General features: G+C 35.4%; 2 protein-coding genes and 1 long non-coding RNA gene across 20 annotated transcripts in view; 1 reads left to right on the top strand and 2 right to left on the bottom strand.

Annotated features, from left to right (window-relative positions):
- Positions 1-21513, top strand: part of LOC127854951 (ras-related protein Ral-A-like) — a 226443-nt gene that overhangs the window by 103503 nt on the left and 101427 nt on the right. The gene's annotated exons all lie outside the window — the stretch shown is intronic.
- LOC127854948 (transformer-2 protein homolog alpha-like) overlaps positions 1-21513 on the bottom strand; it is a 191774-nt gene that overhangs the window by 122216 nt on the left and 48045 nt on the right. The gene's annotated exons all lie outside the window — the stretch shown is intronic.
- Positions 13804-17229, bottom strand: LOC127854957 (uncharacterized). The gene is made up of 2 exons (XR_008037252.1): positions 16377-17229; positions 13804-15171 (listed from the first exon to the last, which is right to left on the bottom strand). It is a non-coding gene; the product is annotated as an uncharacterized LOC127854957 (long non-coding RNA).

Genomic DNA, 21513 nt, shown 5'->3' with positions numbered 1-21513 from the left:
TGTCTTATGGATCTAAATGCGCAAGAGAATAATAAAATAATAATTAGCTGATAATCCACCATAATCGGAAAACAATTTACCATTTTGTCTTCAGAACCATCTGTGTAAGTCATGTAAGATTTACTCATGAACAACGCTGGTTTATTTGTAATTATCCAAATTTAATAATTTACACAGGCATAGAGTAAACTGGCATACATACCGTATTGCAAACGCAAGAACTACAATTTTTTTTTCGAAACCAATAAAAACAAAACTATTCTTTTAATATGAGTGCAACAAGTGTCCTTAGCCCATGGTGAACAATACACAAGTGACTCGATGCTATGGGTATTACTATTTCATCAATAGTCTTCTATCACAAATTATGGAGGAATTTACAATTTATGACAGAAAAATTGTTAAATAGGTAGCCAACTTTAGATGACCGTATCAAATGACGTTATGTTTCAATGAATAGGAATCAAAACCTATAGAAGTATATAAATTACTAACATAGGATTTAGAAATGTTTTCATTTAAATGTGAAAAAATCCTCAAATAAATATAGGATAGATTATATAGATTGCTAGTGGCATTAAATCATCACTGTGATCAACATAAATCACTGATTTTTTATAGAGTCAATGTCTTAAAGAAATTATCTCAATACATGAAGAACATCGCTCGGTCTTTAACAAGTATAACAACGTAAGTACACAGCGTTTAAGTCCGTATTGCTGAATTTGTTGATGAACACGCCAGCCCACAGCCCTTTATTCCGTATTGTTGAAGCCGTTGATGAATATGCCGAACCAGACAGCCAAAATGACGACAGCGACCACGACGCTGATGGCACCGACGACGTAGCTGATTCGCACCATGGTCCGGGCCTGGTTGGAAGCTGACTGAGCTACATATAGGTCCCCCCCCCCGCGCCAGGGCGGCACGGGCCTTAAATAGACCGGTATGTGTTTAGATGGCAATTCTCAACCAAAGGGCCGTCAACGGGCTTAAAAAACCCGGCAAGGTTTAAAAATAAGAATTCTTAACCAGAAGACTAGACTTTTCTTACCAGCTTTTAAAATCTTCAGAGGACGAGACTTGATTTCAAGATCGCCAGAAAACCAGATTAATTTCACTTGCTTTCAAGGTCGCCAGAAGATCAGATATTCTTCAAAAGCTTTAAAATGTCCAGTCAACCAAACTTTTTAACTTTTTTAAAGATCGCCAGTGGCTTGATTTAAATATCTCCAGATTACCAGACTTACTTCACTTTCTTTCAGGATCGTCACAATACCATACTTATTTTTGTAGCTTTTCAGATAACAAGAGAATCTGGCTACTTAATTCAATTTCTTCAGGAAGACCAGGCCAGCCTTAATTCACTAGCTTTCAAGATCTCGAGAAGACCAGAATTATTTTGCTTGCTTGCATGATTTCTAGAAGAACAGATTTGCTTCACTAGCTATTAAGATCTCCAGAAGACCAGACTTGCTTACCTGACTTCCAGAAGAACAGACTTACTTCACTAGTTCTAAAGATCTCCAGAAGGCCAGACTTACTTCAATAGCATTCAAGATCGCCAGAAGATCATACTTACTTCACTAGCTATTAAGATCTCCAGCAGACCAGACTTTCTTCACTAGCTTTCAAGATTACCAGAAGACCGGTGGGCCAGAAGCAGCATAGACAGGCTATCCAGGCCTGCGTGGTGTAGTCATGCGGTACCGTCTGGTATATGGGTCCCGGACCGCCGCCTACCTGGGTCACCTAGCAACAGAACAACACACGGAAGTTACTATACTGCCGCGACTACATAACCCGTTCAATAGCAACAAAGTTAATGCCAGTTTTTAAAATGTGGGAATATGAAACGTTACTTAGTCACATACAGGTACTATTAAAATGTAATGGTAGCAATACAAATCCTTTAATATAAACAGCTTCTTAGCAAGAACTGTGAAAATAACCTGACGAGACAAGGCTTATGACATGAATACATGAACAAGTGCCTAGCAACAGAAAATTGAATCATAAATAGTCTAACTCGGTTATCTCGAGGGTCTGGATCTCGCGGTATTTTATTTGCGCCCTCTGGATTTTGTTTATAAACAAACCTGCGTGACCTTCTTGTCAAATATGACAAAAATCTCTCTCCTTGACAATATTAATTCGATTTTCGGAAATTAAATGTCTTTAAACTCAGACTCTATCAATATTTAAAACAGTGTAGTATAATTAGTTGTTTTAAAGAAAAATTCGGAGAATGCTTGAAAATAACAAAATTCCATATATTTAAAATGTTATATACGTTATTGATTGTTACTTTGAATGGTTTGTCAGATCTTTGTTCATTCATGTTATTTTATTTAATATAAGTCCAGTTTACCGCGGAGTTACCCGACAAAAAAACAACAACAATGGCGGACAATGGTGTTTTATGTTTGCTATAGCAGTTAAAATTGAAGGGTTTCTGTCATTAAAAGGCAATTTTCCAATGAGGTTAAGTCAAGTATGGCTGTCATTTAAATCTTTTATCTGATATATGAAGATGGTTTCTACACGGTAATGAATATTCCTTTAGAACCGCGACAATACCGTATTAAAGGCTGCATGCATTTATTAGATGAAATGTTAATAAGTCGTTGCATAGAATCTGGACATTTCATTAAGGCAAACCGTTACGGGTAAAAAACGAAAATTAGCAACATATGTAAAATACTGAACTGTCGCTATTCCGGGTTTACAGAAACGTTTTTCTATAGCTGCCTGCATACTGCAGTAAAAACCGTTGTGATTAATAATCTTAAACAAACAGAGTCGCCTAAAATATTAACTTTGTGGAGTACAGGGGACTTATGACACGTATAAGCTTTATACCAACTTACATCTCACAATATGTTTTAGTAAAGAAACTGACATTATGACCTCATTGTTTTAATTAATTAATTGTCTTACTTTATTAAAGTGATAGTTACTCAAGAAAGTGACGTGATAAGGTAGTATTTCGTTCCCTGTAATGCTTTTTATTGACCCAACACTCGAGTAGTGTGTTCACTTTTGTTAACTTCTCATGAGAAAAGAATATTCTGCTGACTTGTAAACATCAAAGCGCTGAGAGCAGTTTCTGAGAGCAGTACAGCTGTTTGCTATTGTGTAAACAGACTGCATTATAGTACCGCACTTTGGTGTAAACCCAACTTCGGTCTTCAAAATCCAAATGTGACCACAGTGCGTTGAAGTAGTACATGAATATAGTGGTTGCGCGTAGTACATACTCATTTCTTCAGTTCCATAATCATTATCATAGCCTTCGTCATCATCACCATCGTCGTTGTCACAATTAAACATCATCATAATCATCATCATCAAAATCACCATCAATATTGTTTAATCATCATCAAACTCACTGTCATCATATCTTCACCGCCATCATCATCATCATCACCGTCATAATTAACATAAGCTTGATAAGAAGTATTGGTATCATCACACAATAAGATATATTGCTCTTATTGGTCAATACCCTTTACTTTTGATATAGTACCGTTAGGAATACCCATGTCCTGTGACTGCTAAAGTATTGCTTTGAAACTTGTGCGTAATACTCTCATATTGATAATTAATCTTTCGTGTAATATATGCTGATAATGGGATAATATGAGAAGCCATATCACTAGAGCAAATAATTGCAGTTATTTCTTCACAAAACATTAACAACATTAAATTCATACCTACCGGACATTTAAATCAGCGTGACTTCGTATTCCGTGCGAATAAGCCAAGTTTAAAGAGGGGCGACTACTTTAACAATGCTAATATATGGCGCCGCAATACAATTCGGCGGTTTGTATGGAATAATATTTTTTTTATTCCGCTAGAGGGAAGGTTTATTGATTTGTGTATGTGTTGTTTTACATTTTTATTGTCGCATGTCGATTTTTTTAAATAAATAAAATGATATTTTTTCTTCTTTTTTATATTTCATGTTTCTTGTGCAGAGCAAAAAGTGTTGACCCCGAGTGCGTTTGCTCTAGTCTCAATAATAATCTAAGTAAAGAAAAAGCGTCAGGTAGCACAATATTTGGAAGCAAGTCAACCGACCACAAACTAAACTGGTCTAACCACATAATTTATGGTTTACGCACTTTCTAACAATTTATTCTCAATAGTTACAGAAATGATGATTTTCAAATAGTAAGTGTGATGTTTGGCTTTATTAAGCTGGATTATTACATGCATGCGGCATTTTGGGATATAATTCTGGTTCTATTAGTTTTTATTAGTGTAGCGCGATGTCGGCTTGTTAATGCCGCCCTCGAGCTCCATGCGCGCGGATTGACAAGACAGCATGCCTCCCGAAGCTTCATGACAACCGTTAATTTTATAAAATGATACTTAGCATTTACGTCACTTTTCACAATCACGTGTCTCAAAAGAGCAAATTTCAAGCATAGTGTTCGATTCCAAAACTCCTTTTGAGGTTACAGTTTACTCAATAGTTCAGGTTTCTACGGAATACCGTTAGTGCTATCGTGGTTACACATTAAACACCAGAGGTCGACAATGCGATAGTGCGATAGTACGATGGCGACAATACGATAGTACGATGGCGACAATGCGACAACGCGATAGTACGATGGCGACAATGCGATAGTACGATGGCGACAATGCGACAACGCGATAGTACGATGGCGACAATGCGATAGTAATATCGTACTGTCGCCATCGTATTATCGCATTGTCACCATCGTACTATCGCACTGTCGCCATCGTATTGTCGCACTGTCGTCATCGTATTATCGCACTATCGCATTGTCGCCATCGTACTATCGCACTGTCGCCATCGTATTGTCGCACTGTTGTCATCGTTTTATCGCATTGTCGCCATCGTACTATCGCGTTGTCGCATTGTCGCCATCGTACTATCGCATTGTCGCCATTGTATTATCGCGTTGTCGCACTCGTACTACCGTATTGTCGAAATCGTACTATCGCACTATTGCATTGTCGCCCTCTGGATTTTATTGTGTGAGCACGATGGCCCCAACGGTATTCCGTAGGTTTCCAATGTTAAGCCCTCTAAATAAATCAACCCCATGTATTTGAAGATTTTCGGTAGGTACACTCACTCCCGCTCAACTACGTTACAATGAGAGGTGTGTCTGTACGACAACGCGATACGGCGTCATAACTACAACGGTTACAGCGTCTTGACAGTTATAGACATACACACACGTTTACACAGGACAATTCTTTGTTTAAACTTACACGTAAAACGGGATATGGCATTTATTTTCATTTAGTAATGTTTCTTAACTCTCACCTAAGCTATCGAGACATTTTTAGCGTGAAATCATGATAAAAGAAAGAATGTCAAGCTCAAAACATTGAAAATCCAATAAATTCATTGTTTCCGGCTTTCAGTTTCTGTCACGATGATTATTTTCAATGATTTGTACCAAGTTCACTCTTTTACAAACATGTGATGCCCATGTGTATACTATTATTGGTGATTTCTATCCGATTTTGCAAAAACGCTGTAGCATGTCAACTCCGTGTACATGTACGGTATCTTCTCTTACGACTAAGACATGTTACGGTGTCTTCTTTACAGCGTTACAGCGCCTGCAGGAAGTCAAATTTACAAAAATGGAGATTTCGTTCCATGATAGTAGCATTTTGGACGTGAGTATTGAAGTCGTCATTAATTGCAACAACAACAGTTTCTAATTACCTCAATTACTGTAAAGAATTTAACAGGAATGTAGAAAATAGTTCAAACATCGAAAGTGGGGAATTCAATAACATATTAAGGTCCTTTTAAAGACTTCATTAGGGTAATATTTATTTGTGTTTCTTAATGGTGTTTTTAATCAATCAGTTATACAATTTTTAAAGATTTGGTTCATTTATTTGTAGATAAAATATATTAGTAAAAATATTTAATTAAAGACTGAATTAATCTTAGAATCGCAAATTCATTAATATGTGTTTATGTTTTTTAATAAATAAGTACTACAATACACACCTCATAGTAGGTATACCTCTATAAAGATCCATTTTACCGAACCATCCACATCATTTGCTATATAAATACAATTTACCGAACGTGCTATTTACCGAAATCTCTAGTACCCGTCGATACAAACCGTAACCTTAAAAATGTTGTAGTAAATGCACTGTAACACTCTCTGTAAGACACCGTAACATTTTAATTCATCAACATTTATCTCGTTACACTTACATGCAGTTAATTTTGAGACAAATCTTGATAAGATTGATTAAATATTCGTTCTTGCTTACGTTAGTTTGCATTTTCTTCTGTTTAATGTCAGACTTTGAATTATATTCCAATGATTTTATGAGTTGTCTATGCAGGTCTGTAAAACTTCCATTTTATCGATAACATAGGAATAAATTACATGGCAAGCTGTGAAAGAGGAACACAATATCCGTATTTAAATAAACATCGGCTTACACATACAAAAACTATTCAACATTACCGTTATTATCATTAATTTAACAACGTCCCGTATCGTAAACAAACTGTGGAAAGACGCCGTAACCGTTGTAGTTGTGACGCCGTATCGCGTTGTCATACAGTCGCACCTCTCATTGTAACGTAGTTGAGCGGGAGTGACACTTGCCATGACATTATTTTAGAATTTGTTTGTGTACGTGTAATAGGAAAACATGATTGTGTATGGAACGCCAATGCTGCCTTTTGATGGCACTGGTCTTTCTGTTCTGTGCATTTACTTAGTTGTTTTGTGTAAACTACATTTTGTCCTGTAGAAACATCATTTTGTTCTGTACATTTTTCATGTTATGTGCATTTGCAATATCGTTTTGTACTAACGACATTTTGTTAGGTGCATACATCATTTCGTTCTGTGTATTCGTCATTATGTTGTGTGCATTTACCATACCGTTAAGTACTAGCGACATTTTGTTAGGTGCATACATCATTTCGTTGTGTGCATGTGTCATTATGTTATGTGCATTTGTCATTATGTTGTGTGCATTTGTCATTATGTTATGTGCATTTGTCATTATGCTGTGTGCATTTGTCATTATGTTGTGTGCATTTGCCATTATGTTGTGTGCATTTGTCATTATGTTGTGTGCATTTGTCATTATGTTGTGTGGATTTTTCATTATGTTGTGTGCATTTGTCAATATATTGTGTGCATTTGTCATCATGCTGTATGCATTTGTCATTATGTTATGTGCATTTAGTAACTTGTTCTGTACTAACGACAGTTCGTTCTGTTAATTTGTCATTTTGTTATGTGCATTTACTAATGCGTTCTGTACAGACGACATTATATTTTTGCAAACACGTAATTATTTCCTTTTGTGCATTTTCATTATGTTATGTGCATTTACTGATTCGTTCTGCACTAACGACATTATGTTTTGTGCATACGTCATTTCGTTATGTGCCAACGTCGTTATCATGTTCGGATACATTACACTGGGCAATAAAACAGATAACACCGGTGCGAACACAATGCGGAAAATGTAACCACGTTGAGTATACTAAATAATCGTTTCATTTAGGGCTTTTCTCACTAACTAAATATCATAGTTGACAGGAAGGCATGTTTTACACGTCAAACTTTTGTTCGGGTTTTATCTTTCGGAGATACTGAATCCCTGAAATATGATAAACTTGAAGACTATAGTAAAGCATTGCACTGACAAAGGTTATATTCCACTAAGAAACGGCCGAAAAAAGTTGCAAAACAGTCGATTTTGATTCGTGTCAAGTTCTTTCTTGGTTTGAACATGACATATCTTTTTTATTGCATAAATCGATTCCGCTTAGAATGGCCATTAAGAAAAGATATGGTTATGGGGGTCTCTATGTGCAAAATGTTGCATTTTATTTTCGCTTAAAGTTGTCGCTTTTATAGGGAAACTATTGAGTATATAAAGACCTGAAAGGCGCTCTCGGAGCTGTTGGCCTTAGCGCCCTTTTACCGAGATTGATAAGCGAAAAGATTGATTTTAAAATAATGAAAAAAAATGTCTGATCGTGAATTAAGTAGAATCGGAGTGGAGACGATTGGGGATCGCTTAAAGGGGCGGTCCAACAGATTGGTAAATTGACAAACTTAAAAACAGTAATTTCAGATTTGCAAATTTTCGTTTTTGTTATGATATTATTGAGGAAATAGTAATACTGACCATTTACTATGCTCTTAAATATCAATTATATGCATCTTTTGACGATTTGAAAACCTGAAAATTAAAAAGCGACGTGCGACGCGAAACGATTGAATAATTTGGAAAGTTCTGTTGTTGTAGTTATATTTTGGGAAACTACGAGGATTGCTTATATAGGTAAAAAATACATCCGCTCTAAGCATGAGCATGGATGGTCGAGTGGTCGAGGCGGGAGACTTTTTACTCCAGGACTCCAGGGGTCAGTTGTTCGAGCCCTGTTGAAGGTTACTTTTTTCCTTTTTTAAAATTGTATGCTTGTTTTTTTACTGGAGAATTTTGAGTCAAATGTTTAAATTTATCAATATAAAGCATTTAATGACATGCTTCAATACATGCAAAAATAGTTTGGACGCCCCTTTTAAGGCTGCGACAAATAGCAACAGATGGTAGTGATACAGTTCATACAAGCCACAGTAGCACGCCAGAACCATCAGCAGCAGGTAATTGTAATCAGGATAAATTATACGAAGAAAATTTTAATTTGATCTTAAGATATTATAATTATTAAAAAAAACAACACTTCTTAACACCGAATTTAAATTTTCTTCGTAAAATTTATCTTGATTACAATTACCTGTTGCTGATGGTGCTGGCGTGCTCCTGTTGCATGTATGAACTGTATCACTACCATCAGGCGCTATTTTTCGCAACCATAAGCGATCCCAAATGGTCTCCACTCTGATTCTACTAAATTCACGATCAGACATTTCTTTCATTATCTTGAAATCAATCTTTTCGCTTATAAATCTCGGTAAAATGGCGCTAAGGCCAACAGCTTCCAACGTGGTTACATTTTCCGCATTTTTTCGCACCGGTGTTATCTCTTTTATTGCCCATTGTAATGTATCCGAACATGATAACGACGTTGGCACATAATGAAATGATGTATGCACAAAACATAATGTCGTTTGTACAGAACGAATTAGTAAATGCAAATAACACAATGACAAATTCACAGAACGAACTATCGTTAGTACAGAACAAGTTACTAAATGCACATAACATAATGACACATGCACACAACATAATGACAAATGCACACAATATAATGACAAATGCACACAACATAATGACAAATTCACACGACATAATGACACATGCACACAACATAATGACAAATGCACACAACATAATGACTGACAAATGCACATAACATAATGAAAAATGCACACAACGAAATAATGTATGCACTAAATGAAATGACAAATGACAAATGCACACAACGAAATAATGTATGCACTAAATAAAATGTCGTTAATACAGAACGAGTTAGTAAATGCACACAACATAATGACAAATGCACAGAACGAAATGATGTATGCGCTTAACAAAATGTCGTTAGTAAAAAACGGGTTGGTAAATGCACACAACATAATGCCGAATACACAGAACGAAATGATGTATGCACCTGAAAAAATGTCGTTAGTACAAACCGATATTGCAAATGCACATAGAATACTGGAAAATGTACAGAACGAAATGATGCTTCTACAGGTCAAAATGTAGTTTACACAAAACAACTTAGTAAATGCACATAACATAAAGACCAGTGCTATCAGAAGGCAGCATTGGCGTTCCATAATTGTGTACTACGCATTCACTGTTTGCTTGAAGATTAGCTCCTACATGATGAGACCATGGCAGTTGGCGGTATGCATTCAAATGGAGAGTAGTCGTAAAAAACTGGCATCAAAAGAGTGATCCATTAATAAAAGTTATGCTTATAAGGGTCTCTACAGGCAAAAGATTGTGTTTAGATTGTGTTAAAATAACTGCTTATGCATTCAGTTTGTTAAGGAAATCATTGAATTATTCGGTCAACTTCTCACACATTTCATACTGATTAGTTACGTGTAAAATGAGTGCTTAAACTCTTGTATGAAATGAGCACCTAGTAACGCAACACGTGTTATGTTGAGAAGGAGTATCACGCCTTAAAGGGGCAGTCAACAAGATTGACGAAAAAAGAAAAGTTCTAAAATACCGTCATTAAATGCTTTATATTGATAAATTTAAATATTTGATCTAAAAATCTTCAGTAAAAAAATAAGAATAAAATGGAAAAAAAACGTAACCCTGAAAAGGGCTCGAACCACTGACGATGGAGTCCTAGAGTAAAAAGTCTCCCAATTAGACCACTCGACCATCCATGCTCTTACAATGATGGTTGTATTTTATACTTCATATAAGCAATCCTCGTTGTTTCACAAAATAGAACGACAACAACATAACTCTCCAAATTACCTGATAGACAAACTCAGTAAAATTGTAGTACCGAATATACTAAACAGATGAAAACTTAACAACATTTTTCAAGTAATGTAATATACCAGTCGTGACATTTTAATCAATATAAACTAATAATTGTAGAAAAAATACGGTATTTTAGAACTTTTATTTTTTCGTGATATATAGCAATCTGGTTGACCGCCCCTTTAAATTGTTTAATTTTGGAATAATGTTAACCGTGGAGTCGTGTCCCTTTAATTCCTTGCATAAATGCTTATTGTGTAGTGAATAGAGTTGAACAGTGTAGTAACACATGAAACGGAAGCGTAGGTACTTATCTAACATTCAATCTAATTGTATTCAAAGGTCGAGAGGCCAATGTCTGCAAATGACATAATTAGAGAATATGAACGACTTCAACAATGGGGAATACTCAAACTGCATGATGCCGTGAGGTTTAACTGCAAAATATGTTGAATGGGTTCAAGTTCTTTGTTAAGCGGCTGATTGCAATGATTAATTTTACGATAAGTACATTGCATGATATATGGACACATTAAACGAGCGAAATACAGCCGAAATATAATTATTAACTTAAAATCATATACCGGTAATTGAAACTAAACTAGAACTGTCACTCTTAAATAAATAAATGAATGTGTTTGATACGTTTCTTTTGAACCTTCATTTGACCATTTGGACCATATCCCCAAAATAAGTTTTATTTTATACATTGTTTATTTTTCAAAATAGGATCCAGACCAAATTTAAGTATAAGCTCAACAAGCAGTTTGAATTTAAATGCCACTTTTAGTTTTCGAAATAGACTCCGAACTAAACTTGAGTATACACATACAAGTATTTGAGAAACATTTATGGCTCTTGTGCATGGCACTTCCCCTGGGGAGGAGAGTTATTTACGAATAAAGTTTAAGGTTCAATTGTTACGGTATACTGCAGACAAAATTTAAATATACAAATAAACAAAGGACAATAACACTTAAAGTATAAAAGTAAGATATTACTCTCTTCTGCGTTGCACTTTCAATTAATGAGATCGCTGTACCAATAAGTTTGAAGTTAAATTTCTTTTAGTTTTACACAAAGACTCCGAACTTAAAAATACAAATAAACAACGGGCAAATACTCTAACACTATGGGAGCAAGATTTATGTCTCTTGGCCGATGCATTTCCCCTAAATGAAACATATCTACCAATGAAATCTTAGGTTGAGTCTATAATATATATGCTGAAGATAGAGTTGTATTTAGTTAATCAGGGACCTATACACACAAATGTATAGGTCCCAGTGTTAATAAACAAAAAGCAGCAACTCGTAATGCATGAAAGTGGGATTTACGTCTCCTCATCAATGAAGGATTGTATTGCTGACGTCAGTGATTACCCCTGGGGCAGGTAACAACTGTGTTGTGTTCACAAAGATTCCAATCAAAAAAAGGTGAAAAAAGCCCCGAAAGTGATATTCATATTTGAAAAAGAAAATGCCAACCACAACGTTGTTGAACGTGCTGCTGTTGACAAACTGCCCGTGCCCCTGGGGATACGCCATGGGGTAGCCCCCATACTGCATGTTGATTGGTTGGTCGTATCCGTAACCAGGTACCATTGAGCGCGGCCGGACTGTACCCTGGTGGCGGAGCCTGGGTGGGGCCCATGTTAGAGGCGGTACTCTGAAGCCCTAATGCCTGCGGGGCAGGCTCTGTGGGAGAATATGGCGGAGGATTTCCTAGGTCGGAAAAGAAGATACGCATACTGTCACTTTGTGGTATTTTTACAAACACACATTAGATTTTAATGAATTGTTTTCATAAGTTAACAACAGAAGCTGGCTCGAGTGCGTACTCGATTATTTTTTAGATTTGATAGTATAATGTGCGTTTTCTGACAGTCACCTAATATAATGACCGCATACACAAAAGGGAATTTCGATTGAATAACTGTAATGAAAACAATGACATGGAGATTTCGCGGGTTTACTTTAACCAATATGCTAAGTACAAAAAGCGTGCATAATTCGGCTAAATTGCAGGTCTGAGTTATCTCCTTTGTCAGTTACCTCACAATATCTCCTTGAACAAATTTAGTGTTTGTAATACGCACGGTGTTATTGAGATGTTGCACGTCTACATTTACAGATATTCTAAGTACACATAGGGACATAATTCTTATACATTGCACGTCAGAGTTATGGCACTTGGGCGTTTCAGTTGATTATATGTAGTAAAAACAGTGATATAGATATGTTGCATTTTTACGTTAACCGGAACATAACGCAGACGTCAATACTATCACTGGATAAATGGTACATCTCGGACTATAGGGTAACTGTGTGATCTTAATTATGTATAAAAGATATTAAATGTATACACACGCAAGAGATAACAGGTGCACTAAGAAATTCGTGTTCCACATGTTCGTTTGTAAAAATGTACGAATTACGTATTTGTTTTGTGACAAAGTCGGTATTTTAGTATACTGATAACATGATATATGCAAAATAGGAGTTACTTAAATTGAAGCAGTATTTATCATACAAGATATTCGGAATAGATGAGCAAACGATTTTATTCTGAATTAAAACAATTTAATGTACAGTTATATGTTTAACAAGTCGTCCTTGTCCTTCGTAATGTATGAGAGATGTGTAAGAACGAATCACGATGTACTTGTGAATAATAATTCCGAGAAACTAGGCTTACATTAACTTGACAATTGTCACTACAATGATATAATCCCAGCATCGCGACCAGCTGAGCCAAAACGGTTATGTTCACATATATAATCTATGTATTTAAAACGAACTACCGGTATACATGTTTAGATAACGCCGTAGTTAAACATATGTCTACACAGTTTCTACTCTATAAAACAAACTGTCTGTTTTGCTTTTAATATTGTAAATAAATACAATTTTGAACCTGTGTCACAATGTATAGTTACTTGACAGCAAAACTCAAGTAAATAAGTATATTCTTACCCTTTTCTGCCAATCTCCACGCAGAGTTGTCGTTCCGTGCTCTCACATATATTTAATCGAGATAGATGCAGGTTCCAGTCAAATCTCTGCGCTGAGGTTGGTGTTGTTTTAAGGGATTCCATAGATTTATTTAATCACATAGTGTCAATAGAATAGTCCTGCTGTCAAACCTACCCTTTTGTGCAGCCTTTTGTGATCCCAAATCGTACCCGCATGAGTTATACGTCTCTACGCAGCGATATATTTATCTGCTTTTCATATATGTTATTTTCTCCCTCACTTCGTTCGTCCGAAAATAAATTAATTCTTTGCTTACTAGCAAACAAGTGACAACAAACATTACAACAAACACCAAATGTAGAAGGCGGTCCGCTTTTATTGTAGCCGTTTTACCAACAGGATTAATGTAAGTAGACAAGTACATTAACAGATCATAGTTCTTGCCTATTCAAAACCCAGGAACAAAATATCATTTTTAATTATGTAAAACATATTATTTTCACACAAACAAAGCATAAACTTTACATTAACTCCAAAATACACATTATTTATTAAACTAGGATGTGTATAAAATGCAACATGACTCGCCCAGGAAAAACCAGATATAAAAACCCTTTTCGAATGTCTTAGGAAAAGGCTCTGGAAACCTGTGCCCGTTTGTCAAAATGTCATGTTGCCGAGTGTTGGGCCTCACCCATACTAGTAGACTAGAAACAATACAATGTCATTAACACACCAATACAACAGCAACGTTCTATATGAAAAATGTACATTCAAACAAAATAGTTTCTATACTGAAATGAAACTATCCATCAACCGAAGCTTCCGAATTCCAACGACCGTGCTTGGCTAACAATTTATCATCTGTGATTTTTCCGCTTTTAGCAGCAGCGGAGGCTCCCCTGTGCTCTGAATTGCTTCTAAAAATATCTCCCTTGTCCTGGTATATGATAAAGCAGAATCTGTGTCGCACAAAACATAAATTCCTTTACTTTTCAAAAATCTAACTTTTGTAAAAAAATATAAGTTCGAAATAATGTGAGACCCGCAGCGATATATCTTTAACCAGGATACCGGACATAGCCTGTTATCTGTTTTTGGCACAATAACACTATTACCAGATTTTAACTGATCACAGTTTCTATGTTCTATAAAAAAATAAAAACATGAGAATCCTGAAAAGAAAAGTTTCATTTTTAAACTAGACAACTCATCAAATCTGAAAAAAACGAATACCAAAGAATACACATCAAACATAACCTCATATTTTTCACACTTAATTTCTGACCGTCCTTACAATGAAAGTCAATGATATTATTTAACATATCCGCAGTTAATGGTTCTTTCTTTGTCACTGGCTCGGCCAAAATTCGCTTGCATCCTTCAAATGTAAATTTTACAAGCTTGTTCTTACAAGGATTTTGCTCTTAAAACAAATCATGCTTTCAACTTATGTTGTAGAAATACGCGTCTACAACCGCACTCGAAAATTGTTTGTCCACTAATTCACTTAAGAAAAACACATACACATGCTTCTTTTGCCGGCAACGAAATAAAACCATACTCGCTACACCATTCTTGAAATTTGTCAAAGATATAATTCATATTTTTGTTTGTATTCTTGGATTTTGCTGCTCTGGCTCTGTCCTTCTGAGCCGCGTGTCCCAAGCTATTATGTGCACTCAATTCACCAATATCGTCCCATACACTGCTATGCCAAAATATGCTGAAACAATATACATGTGTACGTGTATATATAACGCCTTTCATCAATTCATCGTATCATAATACATACATATGAAACGAGAACATATCATATTATTGACTGCTTACACAAACAAAACAAATCGTGATATCCTCAAATTCATTTTATTGTAATGAGTTTTATGCTTAGTTTTAAATAACCATATAATTACTCCGATACATGTAAATGTATAAATGGGCTCACATCAAGTCATGCTCATTAAAAACATATTTGCATATCTTAAAACAAATCAATGTGAATCCTTAATAAATACACATCACATCTATACATAAATACACATAAATCTCACGCTCTAAGACAACAGCGTATCAGATCCGAAACATAAGGATACAGATCACCGTGGATCTTTTCTGAATACACATAACGTCTATACATTGATACACATAAAACTCATACTTTGAGACAACAGCGTATCATATCTGAATATCTGATTACAGATCACCGTGGATCTTTTCTGAATACACATCACATCTATACATTGATACACATAAATCTCATACTCCGAGACAACAGCGTATCATATTTGAACATCCGACAAAAGATCACCGTGGATCTCTGCTCTGACAACAGATCACCGTGGATCTTTCCTCCGACAACAGATCACCGTGGATCTTTTCTGAATACACATCATATCTATACATTGATACACATAAATGTCGCACTTTGAGACAACAGCGTACCATATTTGAACATACGATAACAGATCACCGTGGATCTTTTCTCTGACAACAGATCACCGTAGATCTTTTCTCCGATAACAGATCACCGTGGATCTTTTCTGAATACAAATCACATCTATACATTAATACACATAAATCTCACACTCAGAGACAACAGCGCATCAGACTTGAACATCTGAATATAGTCTATAGATCACCGTGGATCTTTTCTGAATACACATCACATCTATATATTAATACACATAAATCTCACACTCCGAGACAACAGCGTATCATACTTGAACATCTGAATACAGATCACCGTGGATCTTTTCTAAATACACATCACATCCAAACATTGATACACATAAATCCCATTTTTTGAGACAACAATACACGCTTTTATCAAATCACAGCATATCTAATACCGTCTTTTACTGTTGTTGTTTTTTTAGAGGAAAAATTACTTGAATATTCATAACAGCGCAAACATACAATTCATTATACTCATTTCTATAACTTAGTGCTTTCTCTGACGTCTAAAGTTGCGGTCTGTGCTGCAGTTCTTGGGTGACTGGACCTGCTAGAAGTGGGCTGTTGTGGGACGAAGCCTCGTTGGACGTATGGGCAGTCTCTAACCACGTGTCCTGTTAGGCGGCAAGCGAAGCCCGGTCCGAGGACGACCGAAAGTCGCTGTTGTTGGAGAAAACCTTCTTGATAACGTCTTGACACAGCCTCTCTGCTGAAATAATACTAATATTATAAAACTAAAAATTAGTATAATAATTACAATATATACCGCCTTTCATAAAATCATCGTTTCATAATACATAAATATGAAGCGAGAACATATCATAGTATTGACTGCTTAAACAAACAAAACTAATCGTTATATCCTCAATTTCATTTTATTATTATGAGTTGTTTGTTTTGTTTTAAATAACTATATATTTACTCCGATACATGTTAATGTATAAATGGGTTCACATCAAGACGTGCTCATTAAAAACTTATTTGCACAAACAAATCAATGGGAATCCTTAATAAATACACATCACATCTATACATTGATACAAACAAATCTCACACTCTGAATATTCATGACAGGACAGACAAACAAAATCATTATACTCATCTCTATAACTTAGTGCTTTCTCTGACATCTGAAGTGGCGGTCTGTGCTGCAGTTCTTAGGTAACTGGACCTGCTAAAAATGGGCTGTTGTTGGACGAAGCCTCGTTGGACGTTTGGGCAGTCTCTAACCACGTTTCTTGTGAGGCTGCAAGCGTAGCACGGTCCGAGGACGACCGGAAGTCGCTGTTTTTGGAGAAATTTCTTGATAACGTCTTGACACAGCCTCTTCGCTGAAATAATACTAATATTGTAAAACTAAAAATGAGTATAATAATTACTGTTACAAATATATTGAACCACAACGTGCGTTGTCTCCTATAAGCGGACCTCGAATGACGATATACCCACCAAAACTCACGAAAATCCCGGACATTAGCAAACACGCATGTTTATTGAACTGTGACGAAAAGAATAGCAATAATTTTCTCCCTCACTTCGTTCGTTCGAAAATAAATTAATTCTTTGCTTACTAGCAAACAAGTGACAACAAACATTACAACAAACACCAAATGTAGAAGGCGGTCCGCTTTTATCGAATAAACAAAGAAGAAACTTAAGTATGTAAATCACTTTAGCTAAACATGAAAAACAATACAAATTATCAAATCCCTAAACTTTTTGATACTGTTAATTTATTTTCTACACTGAAATGAACATTCTACTTCCCTGCTGAGCAACGACTGCTCCACAGCCGATGAATTGCTGAAATTCCCCGACAAAACTTCTTGATTTTTCGACATTTTTCCAACACAACATCAAACTTTTAACAAATATATGAACCACAACGTGCGTTGTCTCCTGAAAGCGGACCTCGAATGACGCTATACCCGCCAAAACACACGAAAATCCCGTGCATTAGTAAACATGCATGTTTATTGAACTGTGACGAAAAGAATAGCAATTATATTATATATGATGTTGTAGATGATATTTTGTCCGCCTAGCGACCGAGAGGTCACGAGTTGGATCCTCATTGTGGGAGCGTTCTTTAGATCTCTATCAGAGACACTGTCTCACTTCACATCGATTAAAGAGCACTTAAACATTTTTGTATTTTTGCGTTACATAATTCTATTTAAAAAAGTGACAATGGTTTGGGTTATTAAAAAATAATTATCCAGAGAAAATGTCAATAAAATAATTCAAACCTGGTACGTTTGTGTATAAAATAGTTTTGCTGTCAGCGTGCCATTCAGACTTTGGAACATTTTAGCATAATGCAAACGACATGCCTGTAAAGCTATAAAGACACTTAATCATATAGTGAATTTTCATAGTTTCCTTTGCAAATGTATTTCCACTAGAACAACAACCATGTACCTCGATAATCCAAACTTGCAGTAAAGAGGGTAATGCATATTTGTACAATGTCCTTCGATTTTGATGGGAATATTTAATATTTAGTGTACACATGTATAAAGCAATACATGACATAATTATATATTCAAGTGATCTGACATAACTCCACGTTTTATAAGAAGAAATTTATAAACGATCTTTGCGGTATAAAAAAATTGAAAACAACTACATGTGTTGTTATTTTTTATCTTTTATACTGATAAGAATTGAAAAAAAACTTTTCTAAAGAATTGACATAATTTATCTCGAAAGTAATTTTAACGAATCAGCATTTGGGTATAATCTTTTTTTTCTTCACATGGTGTTTTCATGTATTGATCAAGTCAACCTATGATACAATCACGTGAATATAATCTATGCTAATGCAACTACTTGCCTACGTTACGAAACACTTTCAAGAATAAACTTTATGTTGTTTTTATGCACAGCTAATAGCAAGGAATAATGTCTTGAATTTCGCCGAATGTTTGCTGGCTTCAATTCTACCATTAATAAAGACAATCTCACAGCGTTCTCGCCAAATTACAAATGCTTGGCAAGGCGAATAGTGTTTTTGTGGCAAAAGCATTTTTGGAAGGTCATGAATAAAAAAGTGAAATAGATTATTTGCTGAAACGCCAGAACAAGCCAGTAAATAGCTTCACAACATACTTACAAGCCTTCTGAACACAAAGGAAGTTTGTGACCGAAATGTACCTCGGTCGCCTTAGTGATTACGAAGAGGCAACACGGGTTTCAATGTATAGCATTATTGTCTGCAGCGTGAAAATGCTCCACAACAGAATGTGTGTATGCTTGATTATTCAATACAGACGTTATATGTTTAAATTTGGAAAATGTGTTTCTCTGTGTCAAATTAACTTGTTTTATCAATTTTAATACCAATATACACTGTATATTTATTATTGTATAGCTTTCATATTACACATATTAAATAAAGATAACTATTCCACGAACTTCACGACGTTTGGGCCAGGTTGAGTGTTTACGATATCTTATGAATCTTCTGTATATTGAACTGCCTCTAATAATGGCCTACATCGAACATGTTTAAGTTGCACACATTTACCATTTCTCTACCGTATCGCCATCGCACGATAACACTTGCTCCATGTGCGCATGCATTTATTATCAGTTTCAATGGCATATACACATCATATCCCTCGTATGAATGCACTAGCTAGCATTTACACCGCATGCGTTTAAAAATACAAATGTCATTGAAATGTTTAAATTGGAAAGACATTTTACAAATTTTACCGAATATATACGTGCATGGGCGATTGTGCAATATGTTAGTCCGATATTCGGTGCATGCTATTTGCTAACTAACGTTTGTGTATTAGTTGAGATTATTTTGCCTATTGCAATAGCACATTATTAAATTGCACACATTAAATGATTGTGTTTATTCGGACAACGGTTGAACCGATCGCCTCAATTATTGTTTCTTATAAGAATGCAAACATGTTTAAATTGGACAACGAGTCTCAAAGAGACATGCAAAGGATTCCCGACTTTTAATTGAATCTTAATACAAAGTCAAAACGGGTGAATGTCGTTTATCGAGCTTACTGTTTATATGTTGTACATGTATAAAGGCGCCGATAATGGCCGGGCTAAAACAAAGTTCACATGATAGGCGGATGATAACGGCTTTTGCACCAGTTATTATGTATCTGCGTAGCTATCTAGTTTGTCCTCTATGCATGTAAATGTATAGTAATGAATGTGCTTGCTATTATTGAATATTTATCACACATATATATTCATATAACTAAATAAAAACATGAAATAACGCTATTCGCAAATGCAACATTTAAAGTTTTTCTACGAATGTTTCCAGTTTACTATTGTGTATGCCACGATTAAACACTGTTGAAAACATTAATCGAAACAAATCGGTGGCAATTTAAAAACGCCCAAATATATCATCAATGTGCTAGAAAGATTTTATCATTAACATCATGAACACGATATTCAATTACTGATATGTGGCCGTGAAAGCAACGTCATGTTAGTTATATAATAAACGCTTGGTCGAACATATAAGGTTTCTACTCGTCAACGATTCAATTTTAAATCATTAACTTCCCCTATTAGTATGCTCATCATATTGTGGCAACACATGGCTACGCTTTATGTCAATTTAAATAATTATGTTCACCGTCCGATAAAAAACCTCAAATCGACCAGTTTAGAGCTGTTGCAAATATCACGCGGGGATCACATGATAAACCTCATTGTACTTTGCAAGTCGACAACCCTAAGTCGTCGCATCGAGTTAGCTGGAAGTTTACTTTAAAGAAGTAAAGTGAACAATTGTTTATTGGTATTTATGAACAAATTGTATTTTAACATATATTGACTGTGAATGAGTGATGCACATGTGCTACACTTATTAGTGTATAAAGGTAAGTTGTTGTTTACATTGTTGTTATATTGTTAATATAATACAGGTTGGGGTGGAATGTAATCAGTTAATGCAGATCTTCAAATGATACATTTCCCTTAGCCCTGTATGCCTTCTTTTATAGAATATACAGGCTAACTTGATGACACGCAATATGACTTAACTGGATAACTTCATCTTCGTCGGTACATAATACTTTTCTCACGTTCAATGGAAAAAGTTAAGGGTTTCATCAATTAAGACCCTCTTTATGATTGGATCGATCGGAATCGAGATAAATTGATATTCATTTTAAAGATTAATGATGCCGATTGTGCCACAATGAAACTTGATCATTGTTATCAACCAATAACCTAAAGTGTCACTGTTACTCGAATAAAACATTCGGTTACGATGTATAGGCGACAGGGAAACAGCTTAAAGGGGCCTTTTCACGTTTTGTTAAAATGACAAAATTAAAAAAGTTGTTTCAGATTCGCAAATTTTCGTTTTAGTTATGATATGTGTGAGGAAACAGTAATACTGAACATTTACCATGCTCTAAAATAACCATTATATGCATCTTTTGTAAGATTTAAAAACCTGAAAATTATAAAGCAAAACGATTGAATAATTCGGAGAGTAATGTTGTTGTCGTTATATCTTGTGAAACGACAAGGATTGCTTATGTAAACTAAAACATACATCAATAATTGTATGAGCACAGATGTCCGAGTGGTCTAAGTGTTAGACTTTTAT

The sequence above is a fragment of the Dreissena polymorpha genome, chromosome 13 (genome assembly GCF_020536995.1).
Source record: "Dreissena polymorpha isolate Duluth1 chromosome 13, UMN_Dpol_1.0, whole genome shotgun sequence".
In the NCBI taxonomy this organism is placed as follows: domain Eukaryota; kingdom Metazoa; phylum Mollusca; class Bivalvia; order Myida; family Dreissenidae; genus Dreissena; species Dreissena polymorpha.
Note: the sequence above shows the minus strand (reverse complement) of the source record. Positions and strands in the feature narration are given on the sequence as shown.